Below are 21,900 nucleotides of genomic sequence, written 5' to 3'. Positions count from 1 at the left end.
CTGCTGCGCTTCGCTGGGAAAGGTACCGGGTGGGGGGGGCGGGAGAGGTGGATTCTGTGTGTGATACAGCCCCAGCCAGAGGGAGCGCTACAGAGACCTGCCAGCTTCCCAGTGCCCCACAGGCCCGGTCACAGCCAGAGGGGGCACTACAGAGTTTTCCCAGCCTCCCAGTACCTGACAGGGCCCAGGCAGAGGTTGTGGCTACATAGCCCTGCCAGCCCAGCCTTGACCACTAGCACTGACCCTGTTGCCCCTAACCCCAGCACCTCCTAACCTCTGTTAACCCAAGGCCAGCACCGTCCCTGCCTTCTGGAGCAGAGGATGCTGGTCTGTGGGGTAGCATTTCCCCTTCTCATCCTTTCTCCACTGGACTTTTCCTCTGTCTCACAGCACCTCCCCTAAGGTGGCTGAGTCTCTGCCCATCTCTCACAGCTGTTTCACATAAAAGGCGGGCAAGCCCAGTCTCTGTGGTTCAGGCGGCCTAAGATAACAGCTAAAGATGGCTGAAGACGGGAAGGGCCTGGAACAGGTAGTTTGGGGCAGGGAGGGTCACCAGGGGCCTCAGGACTCCTGGGTCCCATCGCCAGCTCTGCAAGAGGGATAGTGGGTTATAGCAGGGAGGCTCAGAATCAGGATACCTTGATTCTATCCCTGGCTCTGGGAGGGGTGTGGATCATGGTGGGTTAAAGCAGTGGGGGCTCGGAGTCAGGACTGCCCTCGAGTGGGGTCCCAGCTGTCTCTCCCTTGTGACGCTCCATCTCTGTCCATTGCAGCAGGGGGACCCAACCTTGATTTCAACACCAACCTGGCCAACATCATTGAGCAGTATTGGAGCATGGTCTTGACCAAATCATCCACTGAGGTGGCCATCAAGGGAGGGGCACGTAGCTGCGTCCTGCCAGCCGGGCTCATGGGCTGCAGCCTTTTTGAATCTTCTGGGTCAGGCCAGACCATGCTGAGGTGTTACAGGGAAAAATTAAAACCATTATAAACCTATATGTTCCCCCTTCAGGGGAGGCAGGATCTTGTACCTGATATCAGGGTCTATCGCTGTGGAAGCAGCTGGAGATGTTGGTCCCACCCTCCTTCCAGTGTTGTGCAAGGAAAGAAGACAGAGACAGAAAGACGTTCCAGAACAAAAGGTAAGTGTATGAAGGCTGGTTTACAATAACTGGGATAACGGGGAAAAGGAAACAACTGTCATAAAACCTGAGCAAACTGGGATGACAAAACAAGGAGCTTGAAGCAAACTAAAATAATAAAATCCCCTAAAGTCCTGCTGCTGTCGGATGCTTTCTCTGGCCAGGCCGGGCGTTGGAGTGCGTCAGAGCCAGGACCTACTACCCCCAGACCTGGTGATGGCCTGAAGGGAGGAACGCTGGATCGTGCTGAAGGTGGACTCGGAGCCAATGGCAGGAGTACGGCCAGGAACCCTGGATGCGGCAGGTACGTCGATGGTATGGATGAGAATGAGCTGTCTTTCAGGATTCACTGACTTGTGATCTGAGGGGCTGGACAGTCACCTCCCAGCAGGGCTGGTGAGTGTGGCTGGGAGGCAGGGCGAGGGGAGGGGGTCTCTGGAGGGTCGGGGGGGGTGCTGGGCTGTTAGGGGGAGGGAGGATCTGTGTGTGCTGGGGCACTAGGGAGTGCGGGTTTGGGGGGGTGCTGGGCAGTTGTGGGGCTGTGGGCAGAGGGGCACTGGACAGGGGGTGCTGTGCATTTGTGGCAGAGTCTGGGGAGCGCTGGACATAGTGGGTCTGGGGGGCTCTGGCCATAGGGAACCAAGGGGGGTGTTGGATGGGAGGGGCTGTGTGGCGCAGCATGGCCTGCCCCAAGGGGAAGGGGCACGCTGACAGCACATGGCCAGGTGGGCCACTGTGTGTCTGGCAACTGCTGGTTTGTAAATAGTGCCCTCGCTCTGGGGACTGACCTCCCCATGCCATGCTCCATTGCCCCCACGGGGGCCCACAAATATGTTTTGCGCTGGGCCCACAAAAGGTTAATCCGGCACTGGATGGGCTCAGTGGTACCCCAGTGCATCAGGTGGCCCCCAGAGGGTGGGGTCGCAACCCGACACAATGACATCAAAAGTAGGTCTAGAAATCAAAACTCCTTTGTCGCTTGAGTACCTGCCCTGAACCCTGCAGCACACCACCAGAACCTTTCCATTGTGCCCTTCCCCGCCCTCCCACTATCAGCACTTACCAGTCACCTCTCACATCATCCATTTTAGTCGCCCAGAGGGTGTTAACTCAGATATGAAGCAATTAGCTTAACACAACTCAAAATGACTTTTTTGTACATATTGGTTGGAGCTGGCATGGAGGTGATTTCTCTAGCTCAGCTTCACCGTTACAGTGACTGGTTCTAGAGACAGCGAGGGAGTTCATTCAGGTGATTCACTCAAGGTGTGTGACAGCCATAAGCCTGTTCTCTGGGGGGATTTCTCAGCGGTTGCCCAAGACCGGACTTTAAAATCCAGAGTCAATAGGGTGCTTGACAGCAACCAGACTCAAGTTGTTACCCAGCAGGGGGTGCTCTCCCTGACCAAGCAATGCTGGTCCCACTCACGGCTCCTTCATGCAGACATTGTGACTTCAGGAAGCGACGTGCTGAACAACATGGGACATTTTATACCATTTCTGTTGGATCGTGCGGCCTGGTCACTCTGCTGGGCAAAGCTGGCCTGGGCCAAATCAGGAAATGACCCGTACTCATGGCAGAATCTTGGAACATTCAACCAGAATAGGAGTTGTGTCCATTCTCATTGTCCAACGAGACAATGAGGCTATCGCAATCCAGGGTGTAATCCCGAACATTGGGGGAGGGACAGTGTCAGCATCTGCCCTGTAACCTGGGGTGCCCAGTAATGCTTTGCTGCGTCGCTCCCAACCCGGACCACTCACAAACAGCCTCCAGCTTCCGGTCTTACCCCGAGTGTCTGTGTATAGCTCAGCTCACACTCTGGCTTTCACAGCCTGGGTTATTACTGCAGTGTGATCCCAATACACACACAGTCCCAGATTTCCCCCCAGAAATGTGTAGCCTGTATTGTCCAGCCCTCTCCTGGACCGTCCTGATACAATAGGTCCGTTCCCCCTCCAAGGGGAGCAATATACATACATTTTCCCACCCCAAATGGAGTTACCCACACAGTTCACTTCATTTCAATTAAAGAAGAAAACAAATTTATTTAATACAAAGGTAAGGTTTAAGTGGGTACAAGTGATGAGGCATCAAAGTCAGAAATGGTTTCAAGAAAAAGAGAGAGAAAAACAGTTCCTAGTACTAAACTGAACAATCTAGACATGGTGCAAAGTGAAGTCCTTTACCCAGTGATGAGCTCCCAAAATCCTAATAACCAGTTCCCTACCAGGTACTCGGCAGCACTTCGGCGGCGGGGGGGTCTTCACTTGCTCCGGGTTTTCGGCGGCGGGTCCTTCACCCGGAGGGAAGGACCCGCTGCCGAAGTGTCGCCGAAGACCAGGTAGGGAACGGCGCGGTGAGTACAAGCCTAACATGCCTGTTTCCCCCTCCCCCCCGCACCCATCCGACCCCAACCCATGTCCTGCCCCCGACTGCCCTCCTCAGAATCCGCAACCCATCAACCCCCCCCCACTCCTTATCCCCTGACCACGCCCTCCCAGGACCCCCCCCTACCCAACCTCCCCCCCCGTTCCCCGTCCCTGACCGCCCCCCCCAGAACCTCCACCCCTTCCAACCACTCCCTGCCCCTTATCCAACCCCTCCTCCCAGCCCCGGTCCAGCCCCCTTACCATGCTTGGGGCGGCACCTGGAGGGTGGCGAGCCCAGTCGCGGCCCCGCTCTCGGGCCGGGGCGCCGCCGCCCTCCAGGTGCCGCCCCAAGCACATGCTTGGTAGGCTGGTGCCTGGAGCCGGCCCTCCATACAGCACAGATTTGTCATGCCCTTTCTGTTTCCCCAGCAGGGGTTTCTTTTCAATAAATGAATTTTTTGGCTTTGAAAACATTCTTTATTGCATTAAGGAAAAGATACCATAACCCAGGAAAGCAACAGGTACTGCAAGTCAGTGCATCATACGTAGCAAACACAGATGCCTACTAGCACTGGAGCCACTGCACTTCACTCCCGTGCAGGGCACCAAACATTACTGGTGACTTTCAACATTGAATTGCTCTCTCGAGGCATTCCTAATCCTTACAGCCCCACGCTGGACCCCTCTAATAGCCCTGGTCTCTGGCTGTTCAAATTCAGCCTCCAGGTGTTGAACCTCCGAGTTCCATGCCTGAGTGAAGCTTTCACTCTTCTCTTCACAAATGTTATGGAGGGTACAGCACGTGGCTATAACCGTGGGGATGTTGTCATCCGCCAGGTCCAGCTTCCTATACAGACAGCACCAACGCCCTTTAAATGGCCAAAAGCACACTCAACAGTCATTCTGCACCGACTCAGCCTGTTGTTGAACCGCTCCTTGCTGCTGTCAAGGCTCCCTGTGTATGGTTTCACGAGCCACGGCATTAAAGGGTAAGCAGGGTCTCCAAGGATCACAATGGGCATTTCAACTTCCCCTACAGTGATCTTCTGGTCTAGAAAGAAAGTCCCATCTTGCAGCTTCCTGAACGGGCCTGTGTTCTGAAAGATGCGTGTGTCATGCACCTTTCCAGACCAGCCTGCGTTAATGTCCATGAAATGCCCACAGTGATCCACAAGCACCTGGAGAATCATAGAGAAATACCTCTTCCGATTTATGTACTCTGAGGCTAGGTGGTCTGGTGCCAGAATTGGAATATGCGTCCCATCTATCACCCCTCCACAGTTAGAGAAACCCATTTGTGCAAAGCCAGCCACAATGTCATACACGTTACCCAGAGTCACAGTTCTTCTGAGCAGGATGCGATGAATGGCCCTGCAAACTTGCATCAACACAATTCCAACGGTCAACTTTCCCACTCCAAACTGGTTAGCAACCGATCAGTAGCTGTCTGGAGTTACCAGATTGCAATAGCCACCCGCTCCTCCACCAGCAGGGCAGCTCTCAATCTCGTGTGCTTGAGCTGCAGGGTGGGGGCGAGCTCAGCACACAGTCCCATGAAAGTGGCTTTTCTCATCCGAAAGTTCTGCAGTCACTGCTCATCATCCCAGACTTGCATGACAATGTGATCCCACCACTCAGTGCTTGTTTCCCGAGCCCCAAAGCGGCGTTCCACTGTGGTGAGCATGTCCGTGAATGCCACAAGCAATCTCATGTCATATGCGTTATGCGAGTCGACATCGTTGGACTCCTCACTGTCAGTTTGTTGCTTAAGGAGTAACTCGACTGCAATTCGTGACATGCCTGCGAGACCCATCAGCATATTCCTCACAAGTTCAGGATCCATTCCCACAGACCGAAAGGGAAGACAGAGTGCGCAGTACAAAAAACGTTGAAAGATGGCGCCAAATGTGGATGGAAACACAGGGATTGCTGGGATGCGAAGCAATGCATCATGAGGCATTGGGACAGGACCCAGAATGCCCTGCACCTCCCTGCCCCCTTCCCACAAGCCACAGCGCCAGAATGGGAAGAGGTGCTCTGTGAGATAGCTGCCCATAATGCACCTCTCCCAATGCTGCTGCAAGTGCCGCAAATGTGGCCACGCCACTGCGCTTGAAGCCGACAGTTTGAACACATGGCAGTGTTTTCCCTGCTGTGCTCTACGAAGGCTGGTTTAACTCAAAGCGCTCTACATCTGCAAGTGTAGCCACGCCCTTACAAAAAGCAATGGAGAGGCAGTGAGACACACACCTAAACCCCTGGGATAAGGATGACAGGATTAAGGAAACATTTGCATCGAAGATGGGACAAGGAAGCATCTCTATTAGCATACAGAATGGAGAACAGAGATTCCAAGGCAAGAACCACATGGAACTCTGGGACCAGAAAAGCAGGGAAGCACTGCATCATGGGGGATCTCTGCTCCAGATGTTAATAAACTCACGCCTGCACACACCCAGCTCAGTAGTTATCAGACCAATTCTAGCAATAAATTCTTTATTGGTATCCAAAACAGTGAAGCTCCCTAATTGCATTGTGAGCTCCCTCCAAGGAACACCACCCATAGCCAGGAATGATCAGCTCCCATTGTCTAGCCTGAACAAAACAACTTTGGTATACTCCCTTGAGCCATCAGTTTACCCATAAACAAATCTAGTGTTCTCCCTTGAACCATTGTTCTTTCTCTACAAAAACCCCTACCCATGCTCAAGTAAGTGCTCTGATACCTGGATCTAAAAATCTGCGTCAGTTCCACTGGGACTTCATCTTCTCCTAACTGATCATGCTGGGGGCTCTGCCTGTCTCCAGCACTCCGGACCCTCAGGTACCACCACCCTCTGGGACCCCCGCTCGATTCAAGCTTCATGGAGTGGTGAGAACCCAGCTCTCTGTCTCCCCTCCCCCCCGTGGGTGTTTTGGCTTCCCCATTCGCTCTGCAGCAACGCTCCTTGTACCTAAGCTAAAAGATCTCTGCAGCACCCAAAAATCCTGTGGGGTTTGCTCATCAAGTGGGTTACTCCCAGAACAATTGTAATGTGAAAGTGGGGATAAAGACGTGCTGAACCTGGGACATATGAGGGTAGCAGCTTGGAAGTGCTTCTCAACCCAGTCTGCTGAGTCCAGGGGCATGTGAGGGTGTCAGATTGAAAGTGCTGCTCGACCCAGCCTGCTCAGGCGTGCTTTATTCCGGTGCGGTATCCAGGGCCTATGAGGGTGACAGCTTGGAGGTGCTGTTCGACCCAGCCTGCTGCATCCAGGGACATATAAGGGGTCAGCTTGCGAGTGCTGATTGACCCGGTCCTCTCAGACGTGTGTTTTGTGTGTGTCTGATTCTGGGGCTGGAGTAACCGAGCCCTGGGGAACTGAGGTCCTGCAGGATAGCTCCATTGGGAGGGAACTTACAGTAGGGAGAAGCAGAGCTCTGTATGAGAACACAAGTAACACATGCAGCACATTGATAGAATTACAGAACACACCCCGTCCCAGAAGAGTAACCCTAATAAATTAGCGTACCCCAAAGTTACAGGCAAAGCTGGTAACAAAACCACAAACTGGATTGCAAGCCAACCTAAATTCCACATCTAACCCTAAGTCAAGCTTTGAATCAGTTTCCAAACCAATCCCTACTGCACACTCGAACCATGAGACAAACCTCTCATGAAATCCCAAACTAACTCCTACTCCACACCCAAACCATCACCAAACCTTGAACCAGATCTGAACCCAACCCCTACTCCACACATGAATCAGCTGAACCTCAAATTAGATTCCAACCCAAATAAAACTCCACACCAGAACTATCAGCCAAACTTCAATCCAAACTGCAACCCAACCTATACTCCCCACCTGAACCGTCACCCAATCCTCAACCCAACCCCCACTCCCAGCCCAATCTCGAACTGAATCCCACCCCAACTCCTACTCCACATCTGAACCAGTAGCCAAACCTCAAACCTGACAAAACCCAACACCTACTCAGCACACAAATCATCAGCTAAACCTTGAACCAGATCCAAACTGAACTCTTACTCCACACCCACGCCATCAGCCAGACCTCAAACTGAGTCCCAACACAACCACTGCTTCTCACCCAAAACAGTAGCCAAACCTCAAAGCTGATCCCAACCAAACTTCTCCTGTACAACCAAACTGTCAGCCAAACCTCCAACTAGATTATAACCCAATCCCTATTTGTAGTGAGCCGGTGTGGCGCCCCTCCGTCTCTGACAGGGCCAAGCTCCCTCCAACCCCAGCGTGGGCGGAGCCACCGGGTCCGGGGCCCGCCCCTCCGAGGTCACGGCCCCAACCCGGAAGTAAAAGCCCGCCAGCAGAGCTCAGTGGGAGCCAGACCGCCAGAGAGAGCAGACGTCCCGGGCCGAGTTCCCGCTGGGGAGACAGCCGCAGGCCGCCTGCAGCCCCCCGCGCCGGTCAAGCCTACCTCTCGCCAGGTATCCCGAGGAGGACTGGCCCAGACTGCCCCGGACCCATTACCCCGAGGAGGACTGGCCCAGCCTGCCCCGGACCCGTTACCCCGAGGAGGACTGGCCCAGCCTGCCCCGGACCCGTTACCCCGAGGAGGACTGGCCAAGCCTGCCCCGGACCCGTTACCCCGAGGAGGACTGGCCAGGCCTGCCCCGGACCCATTACCTCGAGGAGGACTGGCCCAGCCTGCCCCGGACCCATTACCCCGAGGAGGACTGGCCCAGCCTGCCCCGGACCCGTTACCCAGAGGAGGACTGGCCAAGCCTGCCCCGGACCCGTTACTCCGAGGAGGACTGGCCAAGCCTGCTCCGGACCCGTTACCCCGAGGAGGACTGGCCAAGCCTGCCCCGTGCCAGCTACCCTGAGGAGGACTGGCCAGGCCTGCCCCGGACCAGCTGCCCCGAGGAGGAGGCAAGCCTGCCCCGTGCCAGTTACCCTGGGGGAGAGCTGCCGGACCGGCCCCCAAGCCCCGCACCCGAGGAACCGATGCTCCTGGACTGGCCCGAACCCGGCATCACCAATGAGGTAGGCCCCAAGGGGGAACATGGAAGTAGCCCAGGGGTAGCCGACCCCGGTCAGGCGGCAGAGGCCTGTGAGCCGATGTCAGTGTCTTTCGGTCAGGATACCCCACTGACCGGCAGCGGCAGTAACCGCTCCTAGGGCCCCGGGCTGGAACGCAGTGGAGTGGGTGTGTTGGGGTTACTATGCCTGCCTGAGCCAGAGTTCTTCCATGTTTAAACTCTGTCCTTCCATGTTTAACTCTAATCGACCTTAACAACCAAGGACAGGAATTGGAATGTGTAAATAGCCAGTTAGCAATTACGACCTTGTTCATTTCAGGTACCAAACAATAATGATGAGGTTTGCATGTTTCTAACTGGGGAAGGGGTAATAAACTAAGGGTAAACAGGACCAAATAACTGTTTAGGGAGAAGTTACTAACAAGCTAGATTTATAGCCCTAGAATGATTTAGTTGCTTAAATGTATACACCTGCCTTCGGTAGAGAGGGGAGGGGGAGAGAAGGGGGCTTAGTTGTAAAGTGTATAAAGAAGAGAGAAACTGTTTTTGCTGGTGTGCTCGATTTGAGACTTGCCTGTCTCCTTGCACCACTTTGAGATCTCAAATAAACTTTGATTGTTTCTCCACCCCGGTATGTTTATTGGCGTGAAGCACTCCGGGCAACGAACCTCACTGTTGCTGTTCTCGGGCCCCTGTGCCGGCAACAGTCTTGGCGTCCCTGGGTGGGCTCGAGGCTGAAATTTAGCCTTGCCCGGATCCCTCCTGGCGGCCGACGGATTACGACAACGACCGACGCCCAGCGCGCACCGGTGACTTCATCGGGGGCCTCGGCGGAGATGTGATTTGGTCGACCCCGGAGGGCACAACAGTGCAACGCACTTGATTAGTGGAGAAACAGCTGTGGGCGATGGTGCAGAACCGGACCCTTGGATAAGGTAGGAACAGTCCAGTGGGGACTTTACCTGTTTTGACCTGGGGACGCCCAGTGTCTCCCTAGAGTATGGGGCAGGGACAGAGTACTGCAGGCAGGACAAAGTGTACGCCCTTAGAATGCATTCTGGTGAACTGGAAAGTGTTTGGATCGGATCCGTTGACTAAAAGTAAATTAAAAAGATTCTGTACAGTAGACTGGCCTCAATATCAGCTAGAGGACCAGGAAAGGTGGCCACCGGAGGGATCACTTAATTATAATACGATCCTTCAATTGCTTTTGTTTTGTCAGCGTACGGGTAAATGGAATGAACATATGTATGTACAGTTGTTTATATTGTTAAGAGATAGATCAGATCTTTTGCAAAAGTGTAATTTGACTCCGACAGGTTCGGTAGTAACTATTGTTAGTCCTCAGAACCCTCCCCCGGTTGTAATGGCAGAGTCGGTGTCCCCTTCGGCTCCAATACCCCCACCAAAGATAGGTGCCTCAGGATAGGGTGCCTCAGGTCCCAGAGATTGCCCCCTTGGTGGGATTCTATCCATTGATTACTGAGACTCGGATAGCCCGTCCTGGAACAGACAATCGCCCAGCCACTACAATTCAGGTTTATACCCATGTGCCTTTTAACCCAGTGGACCTAGCAGCTTTTAAGGCACAGGCAGGGGAATTCTCTACGAATCCAAGCAAGTTTATCTCGGTCTTTGAAGGGTGTCTGGCTAGCCATAAGCCTGACTGGGATGACTGTAATGTTCTTATGCGGACCCTGCTGTCTGAGGTGGAGCGTAATCAGGTTGTGTCTAAGGCACGAGAGGAGGCACAGCTTAGACATGAGGCAAACGCAGCAAACGTTCCTGTTGCTGCAGTTCAGGTCCCTACAGCAGACCCCCGGTGGAATCCCAACGTGCCGGCAGATCTCACCTGTCTCACTGTATACAAGGAGCTCCTATTACATGGTCTCCGACACTCAGCTGTCCGACATAACAATTGGGCTAAGCCATATGAGTTAGTACAGGAGCCAAAAGAGAGTCCGGTTGCTTTTCTGCAGCGCATTCGGGATACCATCAGGCAAACTACTAATGCAAACCCCGATGATCAGGCTACTGAGGCAATTATGAAGGGTATCTTTACCAGCCGTGCCGCCCCTGATATTAAAAGGAAACTGCAGAAAAAGGAGGATTTGATGGGCATGACAATGGCACAGATTTTGGAAACTGCAAACAGGGCTTACAGCCTTAGGGAAGGAGAAAAGGAAAAGAGGCAAGTGAAAATGATGGTTGCCGCAGTACAGGCTGGTGGCAGGGGAAGATTTCAGGAAGGTGGAAGGGGCCGGGAATGAGAGGACGTGGGCGTGGGCGCCCTGGCTCACAGGAAAGGCGTCTGGGTCACAACCAGTGTGCCATATGCCGAAAGGAGGGAAATTGGAAAAATGAGTGCCCCGAAAGGGAAGGTACCCCTATGATGGCAGCGGAGGATCAAGAATAGGGGTGTCAGAGGAGACGGACTATCCTGCCCCCGGAACCCCGAGTAAAAATGCGGGTGGGAGATTCAGACATAGACTTTTTAATAGACTCTGGAGCTGCACGAACTGCTGTAAACCAACCCCTTCAGCTGCCTGTGGCAGATTCCCTCACTGTGGTGGGAGCCACAGGGAAAGGAACTAAGTGCCCAGTATATGCCCCAGCGGAATGTGCTTTGGGAAACAGAACTCTATCTCACAGACTGGTTTACCTCCCCGATTGTCCAACGCCACTATTGTCCACTATTAGGACGGGATCTGCTTTGTCGCTTAGGTGCCACCCTGCATTTCACTCAAGATGAAATAAGCCTCACCTTACCTCCAGAGAATGCCTGGATAATGACACTTGCAATTGAGCCCTCAGCCATGCAAGCCCCAGAGTGGAGTCAGTGGGAGAAGCGGGTTTTTCCTCTGGTATGGGCATCAGGGATCCCAGGAAAGGCAGCCCATCATACTCCTATTACTGTTCAGCTCTTGCCAGGAAAAGGTCCAGTGCGAATTAAGCAGTATCCGATCAAAAGGGAAGCCAGAGAGGGATTGCAGGAAACTATAGACCAGTTCCTAAAGTGCGGGGTACTTCGAGAATGCCAGTCAGCTTGGAACACTCCTATCTTGCCTGTACAAAAGCCCAATGGCACATACCGGCTGGTCCAGGACCTGAGAGCAGTTAATGAGCGGGTTAAGACTCTACACCCCCTTGTTCCAAATCCGTATACATTGTTGGCCTCTATAGGGGGGCAGTACACCCATTTTTCAGTCCTGGATTTAAAGGATGCTTTCTTCACGATTCCGGTTGACCTCCAGTCTCAGGAGATTTTCTCCTTCGAGTGGGAGGACAAAAGGAGGGTTAGAAAGCAGCTTTGCTGGACAGTGCTGGCACAGGGATTTAAAAATTCCCCCACCCTTTTCAGCCAGGCCCTGGCTAGAGACTTGGAGGAGTGGGACAACGAGGACAGAGCCCTCCTCCTGCAATATGTGGATGACTTGTTAATTGCTGCAGTGGGTCTAACCTCTTGCCTTAAAGCCACTGTGAGCCTCCTGAACTTTGTTGGACTCCGAGGATATTGAGTAGCACAGAGTAAGACTCAGATTGCCCTTCCAGAAGTTCACTACTTAGGGTTTTATATAAGGCAGGGGGAATGTCAGCTTTCAAACGAAAGAAAGGAAGCTATCTGCCAAATTCCTGTCCCAAGCAATCGTAAACGGCTCAGGGCATTTCTGGGTATGGCAGGCTTCTGTAGGATATGGATCCCAGAGTTTGGACTGTGGACTAAACCCTTGTATGAATGTGTTAAGGGAGCAGATCATGACCCCTTTTACTGGTCCTCAGAAGCCGACAAGGCATTTAAGGTTTTAAAAAGGAAACTGATGGAAGCTCCAGCCCTCGGTCTGCCAGACCTCTCTAAGCCATTCCAATTGTATGTCCATGAAAGGAAAGGAGTGGCCCTAGGAGTGCTTACTCAGTTATTAGGCACCTGGAAACGTCCCGTGGCATATTTCTCTAAACAACTGGATCAAGTTGCTAAGGGATGGCCAGCATGTTTGCGAGCGGTCGCAGCAACTGCCCTAATGCTTGGGGAAGCTGAGAAATTGACACTGGGAGGAGCTGTGCAAGTGTATACTCCCCACATGGTTCAAGCCCTGCTGGATACTAAAGGTGGTCTCTGGCTTACACAGGCTCGAGTTGCTCAGTATCAGGCAAAGCTTGTAGAAAATCCTGAAGTTACCTTACAGACCTGTCCCTCCCTTAATCCGGCTACCCTGTTACCAGAGACAGAGGAGCAGGAACATGACTGTTTGGAGGTCATAGATGCCCAATATTCTAGCTGCCCAGACTTACGGATGGCAGTAGTACAGTTGTAAATGGGCAAAGGAGGGCTGGCTATGCTATTGTATCTCTCCATGAAACTGTGGAAGCAGAGGGTTTACCTGCTGGGACATCAGCCCAGCTGGCTGAATTGGTAGCCTTAACTCGTGCACTTGAACTGTCAAAAGGGAAAAGAGTTAACATTTTTACTGATTCCAGATATGCCTTTGGAGAACTACATGCCCATGCTGGTCTATGGAAGCAACGAGGAATGTTGACAGCGCAAAGCTCTCCTGTCAAACATGGACCCCAGGTTCTCTGGCTTTTAGATGCGGTACAGCTCCCCACAGTGGTAGCAGTGGTACACTGCAAGGCTCATCAAAAGGGAGATCAAGATGTGGCCAGAGGTAATGCTAGGGCGGATAGGGAAGCTAGGCGAGCTGCTACCCTGGAACCACTGGAAGCTGAAGATGCCCATATGCATGCCCTCATCCCATCAGTGGGGGAGCTCCCGACTCCTCAGTACTCTGGCGAAGAAAGGGATCTGGCCGACAGATTCGGTCTCCAGGAAAAAGGGGGGTGGTTTCACTCCCTGGAAGGAAAGATCCTACTACCAAAGAGCCTAATTCGGTCAGTGCTGCAGAAACTACATCAAACCACTCATGCAGGGAGAGAGGCTCTCTCTCAGCTAATGGGTAAATATTTTTTAACCTCTGGACTTAGGCCTCTGGCCTCCCAGGTGCAGGCTGAATGTTTAGTCTGCCAAAAGAACAACCCTCGACCGGGAGTGTCAGTACTGCCAGCCACTCTGGAGCCTACCCCAGGCCCGGGACTGGTGTGGCAAATAGATTTTACTGAGTTTCCCCGGACCCAAGGATTCAGATACCTCCTCGTCTTGGTAGATCGATTCAGCGGATGGCCTGAAGCCTTCCCATGCCGTAATAACACTGCCAAAACAGTGGCTCTTAAATTTGTTAAAGAGATCATTCCTCGCTTCGGACTCACCCAGTGGATGGAATCTGACAACGGAACACACTTCACATCCCAAGTCGTTCAAAAGATATCGGATGCCCTACAGATCCCCTGGAAGCTTCACACGCCATGGCGACCGCAGGCCAGTGGGGTAGTGGAGCGTACAAATCAGACACTTAAGCGGCACCTCTCAAAGGTTTGCCAAGAGGCTTCCCTTAAGTGGCCTGATGCTTTGCCCCTTGTTCTGCTCCGCATTCGCGCTCTCCCTAAGGACAGGTTAGGGCTCAGTCCCTTTGAGATTATGTTTGGAAGGGCATGGCCAATGAATGGTACACCGGTTCTGGCAGGGGAGTGGGAAATGGGGTGTGGCTTCTTATCTCAGTACATGTGCTCTCTGTCTGCTGTTCTCTGTTCTCTCCACAGGTATACCAAAGATTTGCAACCTCTCCCGCTGGATGCCGCCCGATCCACTCCTTGCAGCCAGGCGATTCCGTACTCGTCCGGACCTGGAAGGACGAGCCTCTCCAAGAGAAGTGGAAGGGACCCTACACCGTCCTGCTGGTCTCCTATACAGCAGCAAAGGTTGAGGGACACAAAAACTGGATTCATCACTCTCGTCTGAAAGCAGTGCCTGCTCCTGAACGGTGGACCGTCCAGCCTGCAGAGAAGACTGCCAGCGACGATTTGGGACTTAAGCTGTTATTCAGACGACAAGTGTCTGCTGGGAATGCCCTGTGATCTCTTTGGACAGTCACAGCACACTCCCTGCGAGACCTCTGAGCGTTGGTTGTGTTTGTTTTCACAGGACCGGCCTAACCTGGTGGCCTGGTCCCTTTTGTTTTTAATCTGCTTACTATTGGTAATTGTTATTTTGTGGGTATTTGGGGAATTGTGATTGTTAGGCCCTAGGATCACCTGCCTAATATGAGTTTAGATCCAGGGTCTGCCATAGTGGTGCTCTTTGCCATAGGGACACTCCTCTTGTTAACTCCCGTTTCCGCCCAGGCACATGCGGGATGGAAAGGAATCCCTACTAACTTAGAGACAAACACATATGAGTCCCTGAAGGTTTGCTTTGCCCAAGAGTTTAACCTCTCCAACTGCTGGGTATGCTCCCAAATCCCACACCATGCTGCAGGGTTACCCTGGAGGGTGGTTCCCCAGAAATCCCAGCATACTCTCTCATTGAGAACCCCAGCTCCATGGCACTCAATCGTATCTTGTCTACAGAATATGAGAAAACTCAGCCAAAAGCTTGTTGAGTATTCTCAAAGGAGGGAACTGTTGGGGTTACTAGGCCTGCCTGAGCCAAAGTTCTTCCATGTTTAAACTTTGTCCTTCCATGTTTAACTCTAATCGACCTTAACAACCAAGGACAGGAATTGGAATGTGTAAATAGCCAGTTAGCAATTATGACCTTGTTCATTTCAGGTACCAAACAATAATGATGAGGTTTGCATGTTTCTAGCTGGGGAAGGGGTAATAAACTAAGGGTAAACAGGACCAAATAACTGTTTAGGGAGAAGTTACTATCAAGCTAGATTTATAGCCCTAGAATGATTTAGTTGCTTAAATGTATAAACCTGCCTTCGGTAGAGAGGGGAGGGGGAGTAGGGGGGGCGGTAGAGAGGGGGAGAGAGGGGGGCTTAGTTGTAAAATGTATAAAGAAGAGAGAAACTGTTTTTGCTGGTGTGCTCGATTTGAGACTTGCCTGTCTCCTTGCACCACTTTGAGATCTCAAATAAACTTTGATTGTTTCTCCACCCCGGTATGTTTATTGGCGTGAAGCACTCCGAGCAACGAACCTCACTGTTGCTGTCCTCGGGCCCCTGTGCCGGCAACAGGTGGGCCTGCGTTCCCCCCTGCCACCCCGCACGGGTGGCAGGCTTCCCCCTCACCCAACGCTCAGGTGGGAGCCTGGGCTTATCTTAACTGCTTGTTTGCTCAGCCCCTGCATCCAAGGGCCTGAGCTGTGATTGTTTGTGCCCCGCCCTGACCCAGGGCCTGGGCTCCTGAACTGCTTGTCTGCTCAGCCCCTGCACCAGAGGGCCTGAGCCCCTTAACTGCTTGTTTGCTCAAACCCTGCCCCAAAGGGCTTGAGCTGGGACTGTGTGTGCCCGCCCTGATCCAGGGCCTTGGCCTGCTTAAACTGTTAATTAGCGCTCAGCCCCTGCCTAAGGGCCTGAGCTCCTGAACTGTGGGCCACTCAGCCCCTGCGTAAAGGGACCTGAGCTTGGACTGCCTGCACTTTAGTGAGCCGGTGTGGCACCCCTCAGTCTCGGAGGGTAGAGCCCCGGCGCAACCATACTACATTACTCCATACCCGAACTGTCTGCCAAATGTCAAACATGTTCCCAATCCCATCACTGCTCCACACCAGAATCATCAGCCAAACCTCAAACCAGATTCCTACCCAATCACTACTCCACACCTGAACTGCCAGCCAAATCCTGAATAGAATCTAAAACTAACCCCTAGTCCACACCCGACCATGAGCCAACACTTAAACTCGATCCAAACCCAACCCCTACTCCAAACAGCCAGAAAAACCTTGAACTGCATCACAACCCCAAAGCCGAATCAGTGGCCAAACCTTGAACCTGATCCCCATCCAACACCTATCATACACCCAAGTCATCAGGTAAACCTTGAAAGTCATCCCAACCCAATCCCTATTCCACACCCAAACCGTCCACCAAACCTCAAACTAAATACCAAAACAACCCCTATTCTACAACTGGAACATCAGACAAACCCCAAACCACATCCCAATCCAATCCCTAAGCCACACCCAAACCATCTGCCAAAACTCAAACTGGATCTGCAACCAAACCCCTAATTCTCAACCAAAACATCAGTAAAAAATCCAATTATATCCGAATCCATGTCCTCAGTGGTGAGCTGGAACCGGTTGTTAAATTTAGAAGCCGGTGTAGAACTGGTTCCTAAAGGGGCAGACGGGTGAGCAAACTCCGCTCCGCAGGCCACATCCAGCCCGCGGGACCGTCCTGCCCGGCCCGCCTGACCTCCCGGTGGGGAGGCTCCCCCGGCCCCTCCCCCGCTTCCTCCCCCTTGCAGAGACCCAGCACGCTGTGCTGCCAGCACCAGCGCTCTGAACGGCATGGTAAGGGGGCTGGGGCTGTGAGCTCCAGCAGGCACGCGACATCCTTACACAGCAGCATGGTAAGGGGGCCTGGGCTGGGAGGAGGGGTTGGATAAGGGGCAGGGAGCGGTTGGAGGGGGCAGAGGCTCTGGGGGTGGTGGTCAGGGGACGGGGCACGGGGGGGGGTTGGGTAGGTGTGGGAGTTCCGGGGGGTCAGTTGGAGTGGTGGTAGATGGGGTCAGGGCAGTTGTTGTACTTAAAGTACTGCACAGGATCTTTTCAGGGGGAATAAGGCAAAACGCCACATTTATTAGTAATACATGTATTCATTAACCCTGTATTATATGCATATAATATATTACACTTACACTCACACACACACACACACACACACACACACACACAAACACACTCCGTCTTGTTGTTACCAATTAGTTGCTCCCCTTAACTTCACTGGCCAGGTGAGTTAGATGGGGGAGGGGGTGGAGCCGGGCTTCTGCCGATCCGGATCGATGCTCCCATGTTGACAAGACGAGACCCGGGGTCCTCTGCAAGACACCTCACTTTTATAGCAGCTTTCCTCTTATGCAAATCTATACCAGATTCAAACTCTGTGTCTGTGTCCATTGGTCCTTTGTGCTGCTTTCTTCTGGGTGTTGTCCCAATGCTGCAAAGAGGGTGTTTCCAAAAGAAGGTGCTTGCTTCTAACCCCCGAGGCCATCGGTATGTCTGCTTGTCTTTAATGAGCCCACTTGACACGTTTTATTGTCCTTGGGTCTGGCTCCCAGCCCTTCTCCAACAGTTGAGGCTGTCTGGAGGTGCTGCCTTCCATGCCTTGCTCATCCACATCTCATTCATTCAACAGGGCAATTGATTAAGAGTGGGGGGGGGAGAGCTCTTGTTCTACTGCTAGCAAACAGAAAATTTTCTTCTATCTTATTCTATCCTTAGGGGCTATAATATTATACCAAGGGCAATGCAAAGTTTCTAAATGAGGCTTTGATACAAAGTTCCATGAAAACAGATGTCACACGTGGGTAGACCCACCACAAGGTTATATGAAGAGGCACAATGTAAAGTCATATGAAAATTATCAGAGATTGATCTACACAGTCAGGGGACAGGGAGCGGGGTGAGTTGGGTAGGGGATGGGGTCCTGGAGGCAGTTAGGGTGGGGGGCTTCGGGAGGGGGTAGTCAGGGAACAAAGAGCAGGGGGGGGGTTGATGGGTTGCGGGTTCTGAGGGGGGCAGTTGGGGGAAGGACATGGGTTGGGGTTGGATGGGGAGGGGGGAAGACAGGCATGTGGGGCTTGTACTCACTGTGCGGTTCCCTACTGGGTCTTCGGCGGCACTTCAGCGGCGGGGGGGGGGGGGGGGGCAGCTTCACTCGCTCCGGGTGAAGTACCTGCTGCCGAAAACCTAGAGCGAGTGAAGACACACACACACACCCCACCGCTGCTGAAGTGCCGCCGAGGACACAGTAGGGAACCAGTTCTTAGGATTTTGGGAGCTCATCACTGCACGTCCTACTCCTCCCCAGAACCAGCAAAACTACAAGCCTGATCTCATTCCAACCCCTACTCCACAACCAAACCATCAGGCTAACCACGAATTGATCCCAACCTAAAAATTCTACTCCATAACCGAAATATCAGACAACCCCTCATACCAGATCCAAACCCTACCTCTAATCCACACCCAAACCATCAGTCAAACCTCGAACCAGATCCTAACAGAAGCCCCACTCGACATATGAACCGTCAACTAAACCTTGAACTGGATTCAAACGCAACCCCTACTCCACACACAAGCTGTCAGCCAAACCTCAAACTGGATCCCACCACAGCCAATACTTCTCAACTGCACTGGTATCCAAACCTTGACACTGCCCAGCCCCTAATCCACATGAAGCCATCAGGTAAAACCTAGAACCTGATCCCAATCTACCTCCTACTGCACAAACTGACATCCCAACCTCAGATTGGATCCCAACTCAACCACAAATCCACACTTGAACAGTTAGACAAACCTTGGATCCCAATCTAGCCCCTACTTAACACCCAAATCCTCAGTCAAGACTTCAACTACATCCAAACTCAAACCCTATTCCTCACCAAAACATCAGCCAAATCTCAAACTGAATCCGAACACAACCCTACTCCAAAGCAGAAGCATCAGTCAAACCTCAAACTTCAACCCCTACTCCAACATCTGAACTGTCAGTCATACCTCCAACCAGATCCCAATCCAACAACTATTTCACACTCAAACCATTAGCCAAACATCAAATCAGATTCCAGCCCAGATCGTATTCCACAGCAGATCAGCCAAATCTCAAACTGGATCCCCAACTCAAACCCTAATCCTCAACCAAAACATCAGAATAAACTCCAATTGTATCCCAACCCAACCCCTCCTTCTCCCTAGAACTGTCAGCAAAATCACAAACCTGATCCTATTCCAAGTCCTACCCCACAACTGAACCATCAGTCAAACGACAAACTGAATCCCAACCCAACCCTAACTCCACATCTGAACTGGCACAAAAACCTAAAACTGGATCCCAAACCAAATCCTACTACACACCCAAACCATCAGACAACCCTCAAACCACATCCCAACCAAATGTCTACTTCACATCCAAACTGTCAGTGAAATCTCAAACTGGATCTCAGCCCAAACTCTACTCCACAGCTGAACTGTCAACCAAACCTCATACCAGATGTGAGCACAACTCTTACTCCACACCCAAACTATCAGCCAAACTGAGAACCAGATCCCAAGCTAATCACTACTGCACACCGAAACCATGAGCCAAACCTCAAACCTGATCCCAATTTAGCACCTACTCCACACTCGAACTTTCAGCCAAACCTCGGCCCACATCCAACCCAATCTCTATTCCACACCCAATTTGTCCACCAAACATCAAGCTTCATCCCAACCCAATCACTTTTCCACACCGGAACCATCACCAAATCTTAAACCAGATTCCTACCAAAATCGCTACTCCACATCTGAACTGTCAGCGAAATCTCAAACTGGATCCCAACTGAAACCAATCTTGACACCCAAATCGTTGTCCAAACCTCGAATCTTATCCACATCCAGCCCCATCATACTCCGATGTTATCAGTCAAACCTCGAACCAGACCCCAACCCAAATCACTACTCCACACACGAACTGTCCAAATCTCAAACTAGATTCCTATCCAATTGCTACTGAACATGTGAACTGCCAGCCAAACCTCGAACTTAATCCACACCCAACACCTACACCACACCCAGATGTCAGGTAAACCTTGAACCTGATCCCAACTCTATCCATTTTCCACACCTGAACTGTCCAAACAACCTCAAACTGGATAGCAACAAAAATCCTAGTCCACATCCCGTCAGCCAAGCCTCAAACTACATCCCAACCCAACCCCATTCCATTCCCAGAATGGCAGCCAAATCTCAAACTGGATTCCCAATGCAACACAACCGAAATCTCAGAAAAAACTACAATTGTATCCCAATCCAATCCTACTACTCACCAGAACCATCTGCAAAATCTCATATCTGATCCAATTCCAACTCCTACCCCACAGCCAAACTGTCAGCCTAACCACAAACTGGATCCCAACCTAAATCCTACTCCATATCTGAACCGTCAGTCAAACTAAAACTGGATCCTAACCCAACCCCAATACCGTATCCAAAAGGTCAGAATAACCTCAAACGGAATCCCCAACCAACCTCTACTCCACACCCAACCATCAGATAACCCACAAACCAGATTCCAACCCAATATGGACTCCACACCCAAACCATCAGCGAAATTTAAAACAGTATCCCAACACAACCCCTAATCCACATCCTAACCATTAGCCAAACGTCAAACCAGAACCCAAACAAATTGCTATTCTATACCCAAACTAGCAGCCAAAGCTAAAACCAGATCCCAACCTAATCCCTAATCCACCCAAAACTGTCAGACAAACCATGAACCACATCCCCACCAAACCCCTACTCCACAACCGAACCAGTGATGGAAAGTGTTTTGTAATTACTGTAGTAAATCCACTGCCTCCAGAGAAATCTTCTGTTGACCTAGCTGCATCTACAGGTGGGGTCAGGTTGACCTAACTACATTACACGTGGTACAGAATTTTTCACAGCCCTGAGGGATTTAGCTAGGTCAACCTACATTGTAGGTTTAGAGTGTGCGAGACAGAACTTTCACAGGGGCTGGACTTGGACTGTCAGCCAAGCAGCACTACTAAAGATTCTGCTGCTTGGACTGACTGCCCCTAGAGATAAGATGATCACAGGCATCACCATGCTCATGAGCTTCGCAGCTGACTCTCATTTTGACTTAGCTTTCCCCCTTCATGAGTTGTATTCTCCCACTCACACGCACTTCAGCACCCACTCACGCACCACAGAGCACAGGATGACCCTATAAACTAACGAGGCTGCAGGAGGGGAGGCGAGAAAGGGGAAGATTGTTGCTGTTTCTTGCTGGGTGTGAGAGAAGGGCTCTGATCCTGTGGCCATGGGTGCTGGATTAGTGATTGACTGGCTGGCACAGACCTGCTCCAGCTTCCGGTGTCGTTTCCTCAGCTCCTCTTCCAGATCTGTCAGAGGCCTCTGTGACTCCTGCTGCTGCTTCAGCTGCTTGAATCTCCTGGTCTCCAGAACCTTCTGGAGCTCTGGTTTGTGTTCTGGCAACAGCCCCCTGTGGAGAGGGATCAAACAGGCTTTACTGAAGTGGGGGGCTTCCCTGTTTCTTCTGCACCTGCCCTCTCTCACTGCCTCCCTTCTCCCTCTCTCATTCAGTTGCCCACCCTGTTTCCTCCGCTCCCAGGCCCAGTCAGAGCCTGCGGGATGCCATGACAGTCCCCCCGGCAGCAGAGCTGGCCTGGTTGTATTCAGGGCCTTGCATTTGCTCTCCTGGGGATAATTTATTCATTTTCCAAGCTCCCTGCCCCCAGGCCTGGCACCATTCTGCTCACGTCCCTGCCCCCAGAGCAACCAGTACAGGACACACGTCCCTCTCAGTGTC

The 21,900-nt window shown here is 52.1% G+C and overlaps 1 long non-coding RNA gene across 1 annotated transcript in view; it reads left to right on the top strand.

Annotated features, from left to right (window-relative positions):
• LOC135983070 (uncharacterized) overlaps positions 1–21,900 on the top strand; it is an 85,501-nt gene that overhangs the window by 29,622 nt on the left and 33,979 nt on the right. The gene's annotated exons all lie outside the window — the stretch shown is intronic.

This window comes from Chrysemys picta, chromosome 4 (genome assembly GCF_011386835.1).
Source record: "Chrysemys picta bellii isolate R12L10 chromosome 4, ASM1138683v2, whole genome shotgun sequence".
NCBI classification, from domain to species: Eukaryota; Metazoa; Chordata; order Testudines; family Emydidae; genus Chrysemys; species Chrysemys picta.
Note: the sequence above shows the minus strand (reverse complement) of the source record. Positions and strands in the feature narration are given on the sequence as shown.